At 39.9% G+C, this 21,865-nt stretch overlaps 1 protein-coding gene across 4 annotated transcripts in view; it reads right to left on the bottom strand.

Moving 5' to 3' along the window:
• The window catches only part of FAM110B (family with sequence similarity 110 member B), a 148,420-nt gene that overhangs the window by 61,114 nt on the left and 65,441 nt on the right, over positions 1 to 21,865 (bottom strand). For 2 of the 4 annotated variants that reach the window (XM_064384212.1, XM_012463745.2), the window contains exons 1-2: positions 9,144 to 9,327; positions 3,347 to 3,435 (exon numbers count right to left, since the gene is read on the bottom strand). The gene's annotated coding sequence lies outside the window, so the exon portion shown is untranslated. Of the gene's footprint in view, positions 1 to 3,346; positions 3,436 to 9,143; positions 9,328 to 21,865 lie in introns of those variants that run through there. The other 2 variants (XM_012463746.2, XM_064384211.1) reach the window with 2 other exon arrangements.

The raw sequence follows: 21,865 nt of genomic DNA, 5'->3' as shown, positions 1-21,865 counted from the left end.
TTTCCCAGAGAATGCCCTTTCCTCTTCCTCTTTTTAAAAAAGCAGCAAGCAAGCCTGGCTCCCAGCACAGTGGGTCTCACTGCCGTGCCAGCTCTCCTGGTTCCTGAGGAGACCTTGCTCAAGGTCAGCTGAGCTGGCCTCAGAGGAGCCACACCTGACTGTACTACTGGAATCTGAGCTCTGAGTCATTCTCTTGGCAAACAGCTGATCTGGGGAGAGGCAAAAGTCAGGGGTGCTGGCATGAGAGGATGATATGAGTCATGGACGAGGTACAAACCTCTCATTCTGGAGGACCAGCTTTAGGAAACACCGAGTTGGAAAAAAAGGTGTCGGAAAAACCAGCCTGCACTTTTGGTCAGGCCTATTTATCATACAAAATAAATGTGCGAGGGTTGTTTTTACTCCGAGCAATTTCTCAAGCATCTAGCACGCACCATGTTAAAAAGGCAAAAATCTGGAGGGAAGTTCTGGAAAACAAAACTTTCAAGGAGAAACTGACTTTTATCAATTACGTAAGTTTGAATAAGATAACATAAAAACAAAGGAAGCCTTCAAGCTTATTTCCTGAAATTGTAATCACATGCGTAATGCACAGAAATTGGTGTTTGTGTATTCCTTTAAAAATGATTTACATATATACATTATTCAGGATGTTTCATGTTCTATGATGAAAAACTCAAAAAAGTTTGACCAAAAGAACATTACAGTATCATTTTATTTCGTGACTTCAGTTGCCTTTTAGTTTCCTTAAAGAAGGAGCCATGTTTAAAAAGACCAGTGTGTTCTCTAAAAACAAAATAATCTAGTAATCTTAAACTCATATACTGAGAGTAGTGAAAATACAATGGTGGTAATAATGCATACGTATTCATAAGGCTGCTTATCTGTAATTTAAGAATCTAAGAAAGAAAAATGTTCTAATGAACCTTAAATGCAATAATAACTTGAAAGTTAAAAATATTTGGATATGGATAAGAAACAAATTACATTCTTAAAGCACTTTAAAAAGTGTTTCAATCTATTTATGGGAAAGCTGATAAAAACGCAAAGTAACTTACACTCATTGACTTAAGGTTATTTAAGAATTAGGTATTGGGGCTAGGATTTATGCCTGCAAACCAGGTGACACTGTGTTGGTGAGTCACCTGGCTGAGTTCTTTCTAACCTTCCTTGCCTAGGTAAATAATAGTATTGGTAAAGCTCAAGCCAATTACTTTATGCCTATGAAGGTAACTGACTGCCTTCTCTGGATGGTTTACGTTGATGGGGAGAGGGGTCTGCCCCTTCTTGCATGCCTAGGCTACGTCAGGCATCAACATTGCTCTGTCTTGTTACCTCCCCTACACCCCCACTGCTTTGCTCTTCTTCTTACTTGGCATATGAGAAACTGAGGCTCACAGAAGTAAAGCAAACCATCCCAGTCCCTCCAAATGGATTACTAAGCAGGCGAGCTGAGATGATGGCCAGGCCTACTCTGCAGCTCTTCCCTGGCCACTAGCACTGCAAACTCAACTGCCATCAGCAACCATCCTGGTGAGCAGAACATCTTGCAGCCATGAATGAAAGAGGCGGGGTGTTGGGATCACAAGAGGGACCAACATGTCCTGCTTTGCTCTGACTTCCCAGTTCTAGCACTGAAAGTCCCATGTCCCAGGAAACCCCTCAGTCATGGGCAAACCAGGATGGCAGAGTTCCTTAGAATGTTGCAGAATGAAAAACATGGGCCTACTAGAAGGCATTCCCTACTAAGTCCACCTGCACTTGGGTGCAGTTCTACAACCTCAGCTCCACAAGTGCTGGTGATGGCAGATGCAAAGTTCCTTCCAGCCAACAGGAGCCCAGGCTTTCATATTAGAGCTTCTTACATCTGAGATAAGAAGATAAGTAAGATGGCGATAAGAGTGAGAGACTTTAGGGTACAGCACTGAGGGGTACTGTTGGCTTTCTCTTTAATTCCTGTTTCTACAGATTGCAGAATTCTGCCTGGCACAGGCTGATTCTTATTTGTCGGCCTAAGTTTGATTTAAAGGTTCTAGAAGAGCGATCACATCACCGAACAATATCCTGCATAATGCAATAATAATAAATTACAAAATGTATGGCTTACTATATAAGCAAGGGTACATTACAAATCGATGCTAGAAAGGAAGCTGGAGGAAGCTTGAGGAAGGCTGTCAATCAAATCGAAGCATGGGGCCACTCAGAATGTGGAAACAGAGGCTGAGGCTCTGTTCTCCCAAGGGTTGCTCTTTACACTCCTAAACTCACTGTGGACATGAGGTAACTGGAGACTGTCTTTATTTTCCTAAACATTTCTAACCTCCTCATTTGGTGGTATTAAGCTCTCAGTCCCTCCATAAAAGAGGGAACCATCTGTACTTTGACCACCGTTCTCCACTTCCTCAGCTCCTTCCTGGAAGATTGTCTGACTGTAGGAAGAGACCTGGAAAAAATGTTTCCAGACTCTCCATCAGCTGTGGGGACCAGAAAGGAGTCCCGGGAGTGGTGTGGATGTGGAGAAAAGCACCCTGCCATTCCCAGGCCTGCTGGCTGGCCATTCTCCAAAGACGCTCTACCCCCTCAGTCTCAGTTCCTGGACTGGAATTTAAGTTCTTCTCTTTCAACCCTGCCTCTATTAAGGGGCCAGCTTGTAAAGATTTCTCCTAGTCACCCACTCCCAGTGCCCTTGCTGCTGACCCTGCACCACCATCTCATTCCCCAAGCACAGACAGTGAGCTTCTGGCCAGGCCAGGTGGCTCATGCCTGTAAATTCAACACTTTGCAAGGGTGAGGTGGGAGGACTGCTTGAGGCCAGGAGTTAATACCAGCCTGGGCAACATAGTGAGACCCCATCTCTACAAAAAAAATTTAAAAACTGAGCCAGGCATGGTGGTGCACACTCATAGCCCTACTCAGGAGGCTGAGGCAGCAGGATCACTTGACCCCAGGAATTCAAGGCTGCAATGAGCAAGGATCACACCACTGCCCTCCAGCCAGAGCAACAGAGCAAAACTCCATTTCTGAAAAAAAATAAAAAATTTTTAAAAACACAGAGGACTTATAAATTCCTGGGAGACTACCCAATAAATAGCACACAGCATTTAACAAACTAACAACTAGCAGATACGTAGAAGGTGTATCATGAAACCCCCTGGAAAGGCAAATGGCCATCACTGATACTTTGGTCCTGGCAAGGACCTCAAAGGTGGGACTTTCTTTTCTTTTTGCCCAACAGCAAAATATCTGAAACCTCAGCTTCTTTGTCTTAGTGCAATAATGACACAGGTTTTCATAGAGAATCAATACTTTCTTCTCAGAATGGATCAAAGCAAAGCAATATGCTTACCTGAAAGGTGAATGAGTATTTTATGGATGGTAGGCTGAGGTCACAGGAACGCTGTCCTTTCTTAAAATGCTCTCTGCAGCAGGAAATTGCTAAAATCAAAGGAAGAAAATATTGCTATTGCTTTTTAATTTGATAAAAAATAGGCAGGCTATTAAATATCTTTAGCTATAGCCAATGGTAATTCTTTTAAAAATTAGTCAATATAGGCCGGGCGCTGTGGTTCACGCCTGTAATCCCAGCACTTTGAGAGGCCAAGGCGGGCAGATCACTTGAGACCAGGAGTTGGAGACCAGTCTGCCCAACATGGTGAAACCCTGTCTCTACAAAAAGACTCCCAAGAAACAAAAATTAGTTAAGCGTAGTGGTGCTGCTCGAGAGGCTGAGGCATGAAAATCACTTGAACTTGGGAGGTGGAGATTTCAGTGAGCTGAGATTGTGCCACTGCACTCCAGCTTGGGTGACAGAGAGAGATTCTGTCTCAAAAATAATAAAAATAGGCCGGACACAGTGGCTCACACCAATCCCAGCACTTTGGGAGGCTGAGGCGGGTGGATCACAAGGTCAGGAGTTGGAGACCAGCCTGTCCAACATGGTGAAAACCTATCTTTACTAAACAAAAATACAAAAGTTAGCCTGACGTGGTGGCTCACGCCTGTAATCCCAGCTACTCAGGAGGCTGAGGCAGGAGAATTGCTTGAACCCAGAAGATGGAGGTTGCAGTGGGCCAAGATTGCACCCCTATACTCTAGCCTGGGTGACAGAGACAGACTCAGTCTCAAATAAATAAATAAATAAATAAAAATTGGTCAAAATATTTTTTTAAACGGTAGTAAACATGGCAGTACACCAATATACATTAGTTTTTACAACTTCATTTGGAAACTGTTTTGTTCACTTCAACTATTGTTTCTTTTTTAAAGGAGACATTTTTCCATAGATAGCAATCATGAACATCAAGTTGTGATGAGTCGCATAAATAACCTTTTATATGACATCATATTTTATTTCCAGGACTGTGAAAGAGTGTTACAGTTTCAAGGGGCCTCAGAGCCCCTGGTACACACTCCCCATCTGCAGAACCGGAAACAGAGGCCCACTCAAGGTGAGGGGCTCCGTAGCACCACTCAGCTGTCTAGGGCAGAGCTCGTGATTGCCACAGGAGCACTCTTCATCTGCACTGCAGCACCCCCATGCCAGGAATCATTAATTCTCCCATTCATTCAACAGGTACTGACTGAACACTTTCTATGGACCAAGTACTGTTCAAGGCTCTGGAGGTTTAAGATGAAAACTCTCTCACCTCATGGAGTTCACATTCCAGAAGGGGGAAACTAAAGAAATAAACAAATACAGTAAATACTATCTCAGAATATCCCACCGAGGTGGCTCCATTAGACTGAAATCCTGCAGGCAGTGGGGGAACAAGTCATGGGCTTTTCGGGGAAGCACATTCCAGGCAGCAGCGGGAGCAGCAGCGCCGCTCTCCTCGCTGTGCAAGGGGCACAGGAGGTCGGTGTGGCTGTGGGTGTAGGGGATTGGTGGACACTGTGTGGCAAAGGATGGGCCCACTGACGGAGAGCAGGTGACATGGACAGGCAAGCTGATGAAGCATTGGAGAATAGCTACTTAAAGGTGGGTAGCAAAGGAGACAGGGGAAAAAACAAACCAGAGACAAAAGAGCAACAGAGAATTGCTTCCTGTCCTGGAGGTCTGCTGGGTCAGAGAGCTACTCTAAGGGGCTACCGTTCAACTCAGGCAGTGGGGTGGGCTACGGAGGGCGGGAAAAGTAAAGGCTGTCCATTTTACAGGGTTTGAAAAAGTAAGTGTGGAAGCCAGACTAGGGTAACACACGACAGAAGTAGGAGGATTTCCTGACTGCAGGATCTATAGAAGTAGAAATGCAAGATCTGTTTCCACGTAGAGATTTGACTCGTGGCAAGATCTAGTGCAATTAGGTCACCCCTAAAGTGGACTTTGCCTACAAATTTGGCAAGATTTAAATTTAAATCCAATTACATGTATTGGAAAAGCAGATGGCTTAAAGGTGAAATTCAAGTGTTATAATCCAGTCTCAAATTTTACAAGCTTGGCTTTAATGAGTACATAGAAGATAAATGACTTTCAGGAGTTCACAGGTAGCCAAGAGCAAACGACAATTCCTGCCAATGCAAACAGTTCCAAAAGTAATCACTAAATTACTTAGAGTATAATAGCAATCAAAGTGTTTGATGATTCATCTAAGATGCATTTCTAAATTCTGGGAGAAAACTTCAATTCCCATGTGATGTAAATCTATTAAAACATATTTCCATGCACCAACCTAGTGTGTATTCTGAGATGAGTTAGCAGGGAGAAGAGAAATGATACTCTACATGTATTAAAGTCAGTATAAAATATGAAAACAGAATATGAAGCCATGCCAGCTCCAACTTATTGTTGAGTTGTGGATGTGATGCCAAGATGGGCAGGAAATAGTAAGTTCTGGATTGAGCACCATCTCTCTTCTCCTGAGAAAGGCCTCCCTGGCACCCCTCACCCCCTTTTTAAAAAACTGGTTGTGGCCAGGCACGGTGGCTCACGCCTATAATCCCAGCACTTTGGGAGGCCGAGGCGGGTGGATCATGAGGTCAAGAGATCGAGAACATCCTGGTCAGCAAAGTGAAACCCCGTCTCTACTTAAAATACAAAAATTAGCTGGGCATGGTGGCGCGCGCCTGTAGTCTCAGCTACTTGGGAGGCTGAGGCAGGAGAATTGCTTGAACCCAGGAGGCGGAGGTTGCGGTGAGCCGAGATCGCGCCATTGCACTCCAGCCTGGGTAACAGGAGCGAAACTCTGTCTCAAAAAAAAAAAAAAAAAAAATACTGGTTGCCTCTACTTGGTATCACCAAGCTATGTCTCTCTGTCTGCCTCTTGTACCCCTATTATTATTAATTTAGCTGCCTTTCTTTCTCAGTCATCACTTCTTACAGGAAGGGACTATGCCTTCTATTTTCTCTCCATAAAGCTTAGCACAGAGCCTAGCACATGGTGACTGTCCATGATCATAGAATACTACAATGAAAAATAACTACACTTAGATGAGAGGCCTAATATCCCTTCACGTATTTTTCCAATCCAGGCAACTTTAACAGGTCAACCCTGAAATATTTATCAATTGCTAATGACAAATCTCTCTCAGGTTTTAGGATTATCACAGATGCCAAGTGACCAGCCACAAATCGACCTACAGATATTACCGTGGAAACTCTTACATGCAGTATCATGCACTACCCATTTCTCTTTCTGCTTCGCAAATATTTTCCAGACCTTGTTCAGCCCAGTTACTTTGCGGCACATCATATTTTTCATGGAATGACTTCAGTTTTTAAACTGGTGATCACTTTTCCTGTTGAGACCTCAGGAGAAGTTAGAAAGTATCCCTTATAGCAGATAATGTTTTAAATTTAAAATATAATATTTATGCTTATGCTGATAGATCTATTGTTGACTGGTCAGAAATGTCATTCTCCCATCAGTAAAGAGCTATGGAATTTTAAGGAGGAAAAAGAACAACATTTTAAAGTGTCCATAAAATTTGTTTTTATTTTCTTGTCACAGAAATATGTAAAGAGTCTCCTTAATGTAGTTTTTAAAAAAGTTAAGATGTGATACATCCAAAGATAAAAGCATATATTTTGGCTACTTTGCAAAAACATAAATAACACTTAATTTAATCCTGTTATAAAAAAGCCCCTTCGGTGTATGTTAAAAGTCCCTTTGGGATATCATAATACTGGTGCATTACGCAGTACACAGATATGTTTATATTTAAATTTTTTAAAAAGTTCCTCCTCCACACCGAAAGTCTTTAAGACCCAGCCCTAGGAATTTGACATCACTTAGAACTACTTCCTACATCCTTCCATGACACACACCTCAACAGGGCTCTTCTGCCCAAAAGGAACTCTAGCCAATGTTTATGTGTGTCCAAGGCTTTGACAGTGGAGGAAACCTTAGAAATTATCTAAGACTAGGATAATTTGGGGAGCATTTCAGGAGATAGACAGACACAGAGAGAGAGATCGATTCGCATCAATTTATCCTTCCCAAAACGAGTGTCCAAGCCTAACTGTTGATTTGCAGAAAGGTTTTTCTGCACAACCACATAGAAGAGCATAGCAGGCAGAGAGAGGGAGGGAAACAGGAGAGAAGTCTGGACTTCTGGAAAGAGCAAAACCACTCTCACTGAAACTGCGCTCTCCACCACTGGTATGCACCTGTCTGCAATGGGAACAGGCGTGGTTTGCATCAAGGAAGTGGAATGTGAAATAGAACGACTGTTCCCAGGTTCATTTCACAGCACAAGGTGTCTAAAATGCCTGAGAATGCTGCCAGCTGGTTCAAGTCACAAAGACACTGTATTACAAGCAACAGCTATCAAACTTTCTTATTATAGATGATACTCTATTACAATTCATGGCAAACTTTCATAATATTCCTTTTTTTCCTTAAAAAATGCTATTTGGATGCAATTTGCATTGGATAATTTACTACCTGCCAGGATGGACCCAGGAGGGAATGTGGGGTGGGGAGGGAAGCATGGCTGGTAAGTACTCTGAAGTTTCCTCCGTCAAAGAATATACTGAACCCCGTTAACCAGAATATATTTTAGATTATGACAGGTATTTGAACAAATCATTAACACTGCAACATTTGGCTTTTCAGGAGCAGAGAAATAATTCCTGATGGTTTTCAACGATCAGCAAGGCTCTGGTGACAGCAGACGCATGGTGGCTGGCAGCCAGGAGTGTGACCGGTGACTCAATACACAAGTTTTTGTGGACTCGACAGTCTGGTATGGGAAGGACATCAATTTGTAAGTTTGAGGGATAAATAAAAACAAAGGTATTTTTGGTATAAATAGGACACTATGGAGAAGGTACACTGAGAAGGAAAAACTCATGTTGCATTTGTTTGGGATATTTGAACCTCAGCTTTGCCCATTTCAAGATTTTTCTTTTAGAATGTATCATTTTTTTAATCACAGATTGTTTAAGATTATCAATTTTCAGGCAAAAATTAATAGAAATAAAAATGTTGCCAAACAGTAGTCAAAGTAAGTGGTAAGAACCCCACCTTTCTGTGACTTCAGCTCAACTCCTAAGGCAATGTCCCTGCTAAACAAAGCCAAGAGACGAAAATTCCTCTTTCAAGCACAGCTGAATATACACTTTAAATATCTCTGGCAGAACAGAATATATTAACCCTCTATGTATTTAAAAGGCTTAATACAAACTACAAAAGGTAAGACAAAGAAAACCATCCAAAATGAAGGCTGCACACATCTTTGAAGAAACAATAGCACATTACTTCTGCTAAGGCACAGCTTCAACATCAGGAGAGTCACTGCCCTGTCCTAATTAGAGTGTGTTTCACTGAATTCTTCCTGATCACTTATTATTCAGGACAGTCTGGATTCAATGCAAACAAAGTCGACTGGGTCCTGAAACGTACCCACAAAGACACCTAAATTGATGGAACATCGGGCTTTCCAAAACAGAAGCGAGCCTGTAAGCATCACTCCCGAGTATACACATGCACTCTTGAATCCAGGTAAAAACATTATTCCTTGGTTGAATACTGTAAACAGGGTAGCTGTTTGCCAGGCAAGCCTGCGGGAGAATGTATTTTCCTATGGAATGCAGGAGTACCCATGGTATTAACAAAGCAAGATCAGATTAAACAGATGACACGATGAACGTGCTTCATTTCACGCATGGCCGTGTTTTTCATGAGAGATAGACTTAAAGCAATTACCATGAAGTGAGCCTCCTTCACTGACCTCCCACAGCAGCTGGCCGTCCTTAACCGCCGATGCTCCACAACAAAGACGAACGCCTTCACTTGGGCGCCTTATTCCTTCTTCAACGTTACCAGCTGAGCACCTCCACCGTTGCAGGAACACAGTACAGCACCTCTGTATCTATGTCTCTAATGCAGCATAAAGATTACTGTGGAAACCTATCACACGGGCGAGCAGCAACGCCACCAGCCAATGAGGAAAAGGCACATGCGGAATCCAGCACATGCTCTCTGAGACGCAGGCTGTCACCGGCGTTTAGCAGGCTGCTAATCTAATTATAGCTGGTTTGCTAGCACAGAGCCGTTGGAGCAAAGCACAGGAGCAAATTAAATTTTAATAAATTAAACTTCATAGATAAAATCATCTCAATTTCCTGTCATTTTGAGGATTAAGGTGTCACCTCATAAACTCTAAGTGATTTTTAAAGTGTATTCTTATTTTCCTCCAATCTAGAGAAACAAAGAGTGGTTAAATCAATATACAGCACTATTGGCTTACTTAAGCTTATCAGATTCCAGCACTAAGAATAACTAATAAAATCAATACTGTGAAAATAGTAGTGGGGCTATAAAGTCTGAGTCTCACTTTATTTACCCTAATTAACAATTTGCCACATATTTGTCATAAAGTGCTAATTAATCTCTCTTCAATATAGTTGGAAATACAGTGCAAATTTCTATCTACAGTGGAAAAGTACTAATCAAGGTGTCAAAAATCATAACCTTGACTACAGTGATTAATTCGCAGTTACAAGGGACAGAAAAGGATCTCAGAAGTTATTGTAAAAGGAAAAATTAAAGACATTTGGCCACTACACAACTGAATGGCAAACTACTTCTAGAAGCCAAATCCTGTGATACGTGGGTGAAAACACGCGTTCTCACAGCCAGACTGCCTGGGTTAAACTTCTAGATCTGCCACGACCTAGCTCTGTGACCCTGGGCAAGTAACTGCATTTCTGTGTCTAAGACAATGATAGGAGCCACCTCGAAGAGTTACTGTCAATGAGCTGTAAGTGTTTAGCACAGGGCCTGGCACAGGATGGATTCTGGGTTCTATATTAAGCTCTTATGAGTAGTAGTGATCTCAGCCACTCCGCATTCTCTCCCTTTCTTTACAGCATCACAGCACTCAAAGAGTATCTCAATACCTCTCCATCGCACAGTTCTGTCAGAAATACCATTCTGAAGTCATGAAGGCGGAAAAGCTAGTGGTAGGCTTGATTAATCACACAGAACCATTATCGGTATTCACGGTTGTAAGGCAAATTATTTCACCTACTTCTATTTTGATATGTAATAGTCATTACTTGATTCTATAAAACCTATCTTAAAGAAATTTTCAGGAAATTATGGACTTCTAATTATTTTTGTTAATGATATAAATTTCAAAAATGTTTTCTATGGAATATAAATTGGGAAAAGTTTTAATTAGAAGAAGTTGGATTAAATTTAAAATAACAAATTTATGTGAAAAGGGAGAGAAGTCAGACAGCCAAATGCAACTCTGAGTCCTGCAACTTACTTAACTATTCCTTTTCCCTTAAAGTAATTCTTTCTTCTCAATATGTTCTACAGAATTAGCAGTCCTGGGCTGATCTAATCAAATCTGTAAATCTGTTTAATGTTTTGTTTTTTTTTGTAATATTTCCTATAAGTAGGTATATTCTACCAAATTCTAATCCAAAGATACAATGCAAACTCCCCATTTCTGTAGTTTTTTCCTTTTGATTTTGAGCTAAAAAATTTTACAAAAAGTTGACATGCTCAAGAGGCATTATGATTTGCTCTGAGGAACCAAATATTTCGAGGGATTCATGAGTAGCCATGAAGCAGGAATACTGTTGAAGGGGCATTTCAACCTCCAATCTTTGGGTACCACAAACGGTTGGGAAATAAACCAGTGAAAGGAATGACATGGACCATAAACTTCACGGGAAAGCACAGAAACTCATGGTCCATAAATTCAAGAGTGAAAACTTGTGCTGGAATGCAAACACACACGCAAACCCTGGAAAAATATGATGGAGAAAGTTGGCTAAAGAAAGTGAGAGCTATGCGTGCTACCTTGAAGCATCACCCTCCTGAATTACCAGAGTATAATCACCATTATCAGGAGGTAAAAACTCCAAGAGGAATTGGCTTCAGAGATTTGGCCTAAGGCACAGCTCCCTGCAGGCTGCCAGGATACAGGCTAGTAACACTTCGAGGCATTTCTCTAGGAAACATCTAACAGCTTCTGCCTTCCTCTTGATTTAACAGACTGCCAGCTCAAAATAGGCACTTTGAGCTGTTTAATTAATTTGTTTCATGCCTGTTTAGTAGAAGACATTAAACAGACACTTTCTAAAAGAAGAAAGCTACTGTCCTTTCTTAGGTCTTATCTTTCAACACGTTCAGACCCAGTATTTGTTTTGGAACTGAGAAACAGTTCATCGGGGATCTTTCTTATTGCTGCTTGGCTAGGCGGGGGCATATGTTTACAACCCCTGGAATGAGCACTCTGGTCTTTGAACTGCAGTCAACACACTTTTGATTCTGAAAAATCATTTGTTTACTCAGGGAATCATGTTAGGCCCTTACTATGTGTAAGGACTTGTGTTGGACCCTGGAAATACTGCAGGGAATAACGGAGCATTCTGATTCCTAAAGGAGCTTCTGTTGTAACGTGGGAGACACTCATTAAGTGATTAACAAACTAGCAATAAAGATCAGGTAAACTGCAGCTCAGTGCAGGATGCTCGCATGAGAGGGGTGGAGGATCTGCCTAAGGCTGGAGCAGGTTTGCTGGCTTCCTTGGCTGGAGTGTGGGAAGGACCTTCAAGAGCTGTGAAGGTCGTGGAGAGGCCGGCAGGTGGCAGTGGATGGAGGAGGAAGGAGGAGACACAACCACACACACTAGAGGAGGAAGGGTTTTGTTTGGCCCAAGCTTCCTGAGGGCCGGACTGCAGCTTCTCTCCTTCTAGATCTCCTTTGTAGATTCCCACTATCTTCCAAGTCGAGAGCCTCATCTACTCTTCCTAGCTCAGAGAATGAGGACGTGCATTTTACATTTGCTGTACTGGCGAGGAGGAGCAGGCACTACAGAAACTGTCTGCCTCACTGCATGGATTTCCTCTAGTTCTGTTCTCATTCTCTAACCCTGGAGAATGAAAATGAGGCTGTTTCCAGAATTTTCATATAGAATTGTTACAACGGATACAATTTTTTCCCCTTAGAAAAAAGGTAGGGTTCACATATAAAAAAATGATTCTGTTGAAAGTCAGAGCTCTGGGGTAACTTTAGAGAGATCATGATATTCTGGCCGGAAGTACCTTGGTTTCAGTTGTTGGTCAAACACCATCTTAAGGAGAGGGGTCTTGGAGAGCTGATTCTGCTCTGACGAGCAACACTGGGGCCTGAGAAGGAGGCCGGACCGCATGTCAGGCCATCGTGGCTGATGTTCCTCCCGTATAGCTGGGAGAAGCCCCGGACCTCACTCTGCTCCCCCACCTCTGCCAGGCACAGGCAGGAAGGACCAGCAGTTGAGCTGTGGTCCAGCAGAAGCCCTGGACCCCAGTCCACATAAAGAGTAGAGGGCAGCTTGGAGGGCTGAGCGCTGAGCAACATTTCTATCAAGGGACCTCAAGCCACAACATGAAATCACTGCAGGCAGAGCTGGGCAGAGAAGCCAATGATCCGCTCCCCAGTTAATTCAAGCCTGGTCCTAGAAGCCACCAGGGTCACCCCATACTAAGGAAAAGAAAATAATACTCAGGTTGTGAAAGTCTCCTCCTGGCTACCAGGGGTGAGACAACTGGTGGGCAAGAGTCTGGGCAGCTGGTGCCCTTTCCTTCTCTGTTCCTGACACTCAAACTGAAGTCTTTCTTTTTTCGTGAAGAGTGCAGGCACTTATTCAGCTGTGGTGGCCTGGTTGGCCTGGGACAGACTGAAGCTGGCTGCTGGAAGTCACTCCTGCTGCTCTAAAGGTCATGGGCAGCAGCCCTGGCCCCAGCTCCTCCACAGACACTTGGCATACCTGTGCCATAAAGGGGCCTCACTGCCTGAAGAGGCTCCCAGTGGCTCCCCAGTGCCTGTGCATCAGCCCTGAATCCTGAGTGTGACTCAGTTCTCAGGGAGGTCAGCTGCTGAGAGGGACGATAGTGTTGGACAAGGACCTTGCCGGGTGCAAAAGCCCTGAGCAGACTGCATGAATCTTCTCTGCAGGGCTCAGTTTAGAAGCCAGTTGTGCATCTTGGAGTGTCATTTTAAAGCCTAGTTTTTGTTCTCTTCAAATGATCTGCTTTTTATAGTACTGGTGAAGGGGGCGGGGTACTATGAGGCTCAAGAAGGGGTATGAATTAAAGAGGTTACTAGGACTCTCACGCTGGAGCCAGAACCTGGTTCTCATATAGTTCCCTGTCATCATGGCTCCTCCTCCCTGTCCTTATAATGACATTTAACTAGTATTTATTTACTCCTATCATTTGCCAAATACCGTGTTAGATCCAGAAGGACAAGGACCTTCCAATCCAAGGAAGAAGACAGATTCAGCAATGACAATGACAAAACCTAAACAGGGCTTTAAAATTGCAAAGAGAAAGTCACATATAATATCGCTTTGAGAATCCCCAAAATGCTGTTGGGTAGGTATTCTTCTCACTTAGAGATAAGGAAATGGCCCAGGGTGGTTGGTTACAAGACTTGCTCAGCAACTCCACACTCAATTCATTCCTAACATCCAATTCATTCCTACACACGAAAATTATTAATAATCACCCCATAGACATAGTAACAGGATATGATTAATCTAATATATAATAAAGCCATAATGATGATATATTACAACCTAATAATATTAGGTATTATAAGTAGATAATATTGTTTAATAAGAGCTATGAATTCTGTTGCAGAAGTCATCCTAAGACTTTAGCTTCCCTTCTGTTCTCAAATTGTACCATGTTTTTGGATGTTAACAGAAATCCTCCAGGTTATGAAAGTGTTTACTTCATTGTTCATCCCTGTACTACCTAAAGGACCCAGGATTCTTTTTATACGGACCATGGGATAATTCCTATAAAATTTCAAGTTACAATACATGGGCAAATATCCTAAATTTCAGTTTTGTCTTCCTAAGCGAAATGCCTACCATTTCAGTTACATGAAGGTTCTGATAATTTGAAATAGTCCTGTTGAGTCCCACCACCAGCCCTTTAATGCATCTCTGTACTTATTGTTCAAAATCAAGGCATATAATCTTGCATGGGTAATGTATGCTGCTGTTTTTAAAGAAAGATTCATGAAAGAATTTCAAGTATGCATGCGGTGAATGTTTATAATTATGTTTCAACATAGTCACTTTGAAAGATTAGACTTTTATCCAAACAAATATGTAAGCCAAGATCATCATTTGCTATGAAATTCCTTTAGGGTCTTTCTGAAACTTTTAAAATTAGTAGAGGCCAAAGGATAGCTGTCTTGATAAGAGTCGTATAAAAATTTTGGAGGTTATATCTTAAATGACATTCCTAGGGAGAAATTATCTTCTTAGAAAAATATCACCATATATGTCTCTCCTTCTATGCCATTTATTACATTTTATCACAATCCAGCTACTTTCTAGCTGGTAATCTTTTGTAAACTACTTAACTTTTCTATGCTTCAATTTTCTCATCTGGAACATTTGGAGGAGGACGTTGTGTGGATTAAATGAGTTAATGTATACATAAAGCATTTAGGGAGTGCATAGCACTTAGTAAACATCATCTAAAGTCTCCTCACTTGGGTCATGGCAAAATTAAAACATCCAGGCCAAAGGATAGATAATACTAGAAAAACTGACATCCTCTCCAAGAGAGGAGATAGTATAAATACATAACCCTCAAGCCCTGAGCACAACCCAGATAAAAACTGTTATACTGTTAAGAATTTATTAATAATATCTAGAAATTCTGGAACTTAACTAAGCACAACTTTTTCCATGAGGTAATTTGGAATAACTTATTGAAAATTTAAAAAATGTGTATACCTTTACCCTGGCCATTTCATTTTGGAAATATCATTATAAGGAAATAGTTGGGATCACATACCCCAAAAATGAAATAATTGACGATATATTCAAAAATATTAGAGAAAGGCATTTACCACAATATCCTTTTGATATGATTTGGGTCTCTGTCTCCACTTGAATCCCATGTCAAATTGTAATCGCCAGTGTTGGAGGTGAGGCCTGACGGGAGGTGATTTGATCCTGGAGGTAGAGTTCGCAAGAATGGTTCAGTGCCATCACCCTTGGTACTATATAGTGAGTGAGTTCTCACAAGATATGGTTGTTTAAAAATGTGTGTCACCTTCCCCCTCTCTTCCTCCTTCACCAGCCATGTAAGACATGCCTGCTTCCCTTGCCTTCTGCCATGATTCAAAGTTTCCTGAGGTTTCCCCAACCATGCTTCCTGTACAGCCTGCAGAACCATGATCTAATTAAACCTCTTTTCTTTATAAATTGCCCAATCTCAGGCATTTCTTTATAGCAATGTGAGCACAGACTAATACACCTTTACAGGGCAAAAACAAATTAACAATCTTACCATTTAACAGTAGCCAATTAGTTAAATAAATGATGGCATGTAAATAAAATTAATGGAACATTGTGAAGTTATTAGAAAATCCTATTACAGAAAAATACTTACCAAATAAAAACATAGCTGAATATTAGGTGAGTTACAAATCAGTGTATACAGGTTGAGCATGAAGGTTCCAAAATGCTCCGAAATCAAAAACTTTTTGAGCACCAACATGATGCTCAAATGATATGCTTATTGAAACATTTCAGATTTCGGGTTTTTAGTTAGGGATGCTCAAGTAGTACGTACTCTGCAAATATTACAAAATCTGAAAAAAATCTGAAATTCAAAACACTTCTTGTTTCAAGCATTTCAAATAGTGGATTTACTAGGACTCTAGTTTTGTTAAAGTCACTCTGTGTGTATAAACATATGCTGTATCTCTTTGAATATACACATAGGAAGGGTCTGAGGCAAATGCTACAGCATCAACAGTTTTTATCTCTGCATAGCAGAGAGAGTCAATCTGTCCGGATTGTTTAATTTTTCTACTCTGAAATTACTAACACTGAATATAAATTGTTAACAAAAACTCTGGACTTTTTTTTCCCACTTCCACCCAAGGACAAGGTAAAAGCTACAGGGGGCAAATTTTTCATGAGTGGTCCCTCTGAAGTCTCAGTCTTAGAGATTCTTGTGCCCCGTGCTCTGGTCATCTGATCTGGCCTACTGCCCGTCTACATGGTGCAGCTCAGCTTGTTAACCAGCTAGTAAGTAGCAGCCTCAGCAAACAGGATTTTGATGTGCTAACCATTCCCAGCCATCAGTCAAACCATTAGGCTGGGACCCAAAAGTTCAGCTTGGAATTGTCAGCCAATTTGCTGATTATTATTAGACATTAGGGTAAGCCTCTGTTGGCGCCGGAGCAAGTCATCCTTGCTAAGGAGGGTCTAGATATTTCATTCCTTAGTTATTTGGACAATTCTCTCCTTTTATATAAGGATATTCTTATATACTTGGAAGATATAGCCAGATTTAAATGTCTGGAAAGTAGCCAGTAAGTTTAAGCGATGGGGAAAATGGAAAATAATTTCTTTGGCTGTAAAGTTAGAAACATTAGCATGATTCAAGATTGACAAGAACCTTGGCAAGTTTCTGAAGTTTTATGTATTGTCACCACTATAGTGGGAAACTAATTTAAAATAAGGTAAAGTAAAGCAATCATATTTCAGTGTGTCTGCCTATCCTGACTATATTTTTACTTCTACAGTTCAAAATATCTGTGAATCACAGCCCAGTATCATTAACAGGTAATGGTTCAATGGGTTTGTCATAAGATATTTCCATTTATGTGTGTATATTTTAAAGATAATTTTATTATACCTAGCTATCATTTTTTAAATAGAAATTAATGTGCAAATAGAGTCTGCTTAACAGAAATCTGCCTTAAAGCAAATTGAGCTCTATTCCATCTATACTATTAAGTATGTAATTACCTGTAAAGCTAAGACTTTTCTTCTACTGAAAATAATCACCCCCAATTTCTTTTTAGAAATGTTAAGCCATTCATAAACGATGATTATTTTTCTGTATCTAGATTCCCTATACTTCTCCTATTTTGAATTTACATACAATAATATATGTAGAAATGCTTTTCCATGGTGTTCTTTTATAGCAAGGAAATAATTTTTCATTACATAATATTGCTAAAGGCAGTCGCAGTAACAGGGACCTCTTTCATTTCAAAAGTGTCATTCTCCTGGAGCATTTACCACTGGGTGATTTTAACAGAAAAAATATATTGTGTCTTTCAAGAATGAGGAAGTTATTTGAAGAGAAAGAATCCTTTAAAAATATGAACATCAGAATGGTTTCTAAATAAAGAAGAAAATCTGTGTCACTTATTTAAGGTTCTTTTTCTTTCTTGGGTTAACAATTTATGCTTTATGGACCCAATAAAAAAAAAGTTATTCCTCCAAACATTCCTGGAAGAGTTTGTAAATCCCTGGTGATGTCTGAAAGCTGTTTTTTTGCAGATGTGGGTTCTCTCTATGTAGGACACCTTTGCTAAGCACGGTATCAGTGATCTGGGAGAACTGCACATGGGAAAGGTAAGTTTCACTGCTATTATTACTTTTATCATATGTATGCTATTAGCTCTGAAACTGGAAGTGGCGTGAAGGACATTAATTCACCTTCAAGAAACTTTCTAGGGTCTCTCTTGTACTTTATTTTCAAAGTCAGATTACAAGCTAATTTAAATTTCAAGTATTCTATTTCATTCCTCTTGAATGCCTGCTCATGATCTTTACCAAGACAGTGCTCCCATTCAGGCAAAGCTATTTTAATTCCACTGCAGGCAGGCCTCCTAATGAAAACGAGAGTTTAATTCCTCTTACAGGGGATAGCATATGATGAATGTTTTTTATCATAAAGTTTGAGTCAAGTCTACACAAGTGGTTTGCATACTAAATTATATAGAAGGCTTTTAAAATAATGTCACAGAAATATTCTGTAATAGGAATAAATGGCACAAAGTATCTGACAGATGAGCAGAAAACCATTCCAGGGGTCTAGAGGGCAGCAACAGGAACTGTCCACCTGATAGCTTGATGGTATTTTCAATGTTTTCCAGACTAAAGAAGGCTTTATAATTTTAACCATCTTCTCCCAAAGGATAAGCATGATCATCACATTTATTTCTATTGCTATTGAATAAAAACAATTTGAACATATGATATAAATCAATGCCAGGCTTTAGAAAGATGGTAGCTGGTGTCCTGTTACACTGAGAATATTATACTGTGTGTGCTCAGGGAGGGGGTGCTCTTAGGTAATTTTATTTGGTCTACAATGGGTGCATCTCATCCACACAGAACAGAGTGGATCCTGGCTTCTCTGGGTAAAGAAAGTAGAAAATCATACAGGTCTTGCTCTTTCATCAGTAGTGATGATGGGTAGTCTTGCTGATGAGAACTAATGCTTGAGCTCTCATCCTTGAGAGGCCCTAGGTGACAGAGCCAGGGCCCTGCACTGGTGGGCAAGGGTTTCCTTCATCAAATCCCAACTTGGGATAGGATGAGAGAGGGGAACAGAGAAAATATATCTTTTTTGATTTTTTAATTATCACTTTCCTTAAAATTTCCTTATTTTCAGCAATGAAATTTACAGAGAATTGCTTCCCTGTCATTTTTCTTTTTGCAAAATAATTTCCCTTTTCCCAAAATAAACTGTATGCTATGTGCCTCTGGGGAGGACGTTAGGAAGGAAAAAAAAATACTCCACTGGCAACCAAGAAAAAGCAATACTAAAGCACTGTAACTTAAAGCATTGGTGGGTCTCATTGGTCTCTGTTGTGTGAGATTAATTGGAATTTCAGTTACTCTATCTTCCTTTCTTATTAGTTTTGGGCCATTCTGGAGTCTGTGCTCACTTGTGCCTTCATACATATTTCTTTTCAGCATTATTCTCTGACCTAAATTGCAGTGAAATGAAATGTACTGCACCTAATTTTTCATATCTGAACAAACTGAAGTCATCCAACCGCATAACACATTCCACCTACAAAATTCAATGTCAGAATCGTGCATTAGTGATACTTCACATTTTGTGGAAATATGAGCCATCGTGAGGAATCTAGATGGGTAGGTTGTCTGTGTTCCCAATGATAAGAAATTATCCTCCTCCCCCAGAAGCAAAGCTCAGCTGTTCCACAACGACACTGTAATCCCAACATTTCAGTTAATAAGAACAAACATACCAATAAAAGACAAGAAACAGACTAGAAATAGATCCACATGCATATTATACAATCAATTTTTAACAAAGACACTCAGATAATACGATGAAAAATTTCAAGTATTTTCAATAAATGATTATGAAAGAGTTGGATATCTATTTTAAAAAATTAGTAAACACTGACCCCTACCTCATACCAAAAATATCAATCCGAGGTAGATAACAGATCTAAAAGTTAACTAAAACTATAGATCATCTAGAAACAAACAGGAGGTGGGTAAAAATTCTCTACAGTTGCAAAAATATGAACTGTTATGAAAGAATTAATAAATTGCTCTTTAACAAAAACTAACATGTCTGCTCATCAAATAACACTTAAGAAAATAAAAAGGCAAAAGTTAGATGAAAAAAAATATATCCAACACATACACTTGAAAAATGACTTTTAGCCAGAAAAAAATAACTTCTACAAATCAGTAACAAAAGAACAGCAATCCAACTTAAAAAGGGGGCAAAAGACTTGAACAGACACTTCACAAAGAAACACGAATGATCTGTAAGTATATGAAAAAATACTCAACATCAGTAGCTATCCAGGAAAATGCAAATTAAAGGCATAATGAGACACAATTCCACAGCCACCAGAATCACTAAAAAGAAAAAGACAATACTAAATGTTGGCAATGATGTGAAACAACTGGAACTTCCACAGACTGCTAATGGGAAAGCTTCTTTGACAGTTTCTTATAAAGTTACTCAAACCCTTACGCTATGACCCAGCAATTCCAATCATGGGCATGACCCAAAATCTATAAAAACATATGTCCACAAAAAGACTTATTCAACAATATTTGTAGCAACTTTATTCAAAGTGCACAATTGGAAACAATTCAAATAGCCATTCACAGAAGAACAGATAAACAAATTATGGTATAGCCAGACAATGAAATATTATTCATCATTAAAAGGGAGGATTCCTACTGATACAAGAGGGAGATGAATTTCAAAGACAGCTTACTAAATGAAAGGAACCAGTGCAAAGAGCACTTACTGTAGGTTTCCATTTACTTTAATACAACTAACTCACGATTATGGAATCAGAACAATCATTTCTTCTGGAGGTGGAAAGAGAAAATTGAAAAGTAGCAAGAGAGAATTTGCTGAGATGATGAAAATGTTCTATATGTTTATTAGGGTGATTACCTGAGTGTATATATTTGACAGAATTTGTCAAACTGTACACTTAAGATCAGTAAATTTTACCTCAAAAAACTTTACTGTACAAAACATTACAAATATGGTATTACTATAAAACTTTTAAAATAATTTTATTACTGATTTGATCATTCTAATAAAATTATTTTTCCACTGAACCTTCCAACCTCCCATTTATATGTAGCATATCATCTATATATAAAGAAAAAAAGACTCAAACTCTCATGCATTTATGACAGTTATAGTTTATATATTTCAATGTCATATTGTGCCTTGAGATTATTTTATAAGGACCTTAGAAGAATTCTTCCTATTTATACACAGGCCTTATTTTAAAGTTAATCACTGTTAACACTGACTTAAAACATCTTTCTTTATGTTTTCAACTAATATTTTTGCCTCTTCAGCTTTTATCTTACCAATTTTTCTTTTATTTGTCCCACGTTTGTAATAAAGTCATTTTCTGGAGGAAAGTAATACATATTTTATATGACTATAGTATACATAATTGTCTTTTTTTTTCTTTTTGTCTCTGATATCATTCTCGAACTCACATCTAAGCATTTTGGGGTCAAAGATGGCTTTAAAAATTGTCTTGGGTTTGACTATTCCTTCCTCACTATATGACTTTAAGTCAAATAATTTCATTAAGATCCAGCTCCTTCTTAAATAAAAGTTGTCACTATAGCAATTTCTTAGCTTCAAAAGAGGAGAAAAGGTGTAAGTGATCCCCCTACAACTAATAAGGACATGTATTGTCTGTAGAGAATGTAAAAAATAATAATAAAGCCACATGCAGATAATTCTAAAACGCATCAAGACAAAATATCCCCTCCTCATGGCCCCATGAGGCAAAATGGTCTCAGTGACACTACATAGGACAAGTCAAAGCAATGTAGGTTGGAGGCTACCCCTGTGGAGTACAGGAGGGAGCAAAGTAACACAAGCACCAGGTGAGTCATTTAGCAACAGCCCAGGAATAGCTAACCTTTAATAAACACCTTCCATGCGCCTGGCCCTATGCTAAAAGGCATTAATCATTTAATCCTTGCAACATCTCATGAAGCAGACACTACTGTCACCATTTTACAGTTGAGCAAACTGCTGGAGAGATAACTAACCTTCTCAGGGCTAGCAACTGATAAGAGGTAGAATTGGGAGCACACTGGCAGTGGACCCCAA

This window comes from Aotus nancymaae, unplaced genomic scaffold (assembly GCF_030222135.1).
Source record: "Aotus nancymaae isolate 86718 unplaced genomic scaffold, 86718_ANA_hifiasm-v0.15.2.pri h1tg000036l, whole genome shotgun sequence".
Taxonomy (NCBI): Eukaryota; Metazoa; Chordata; class Mammalia; order Primates; family Aotidae; genus Aotus; species Aotus nancymaae.
Note: the sequence above shows the minus strand (reverse complement) of the source record. Positions and strands in the feature narration are given on the sequence as shown.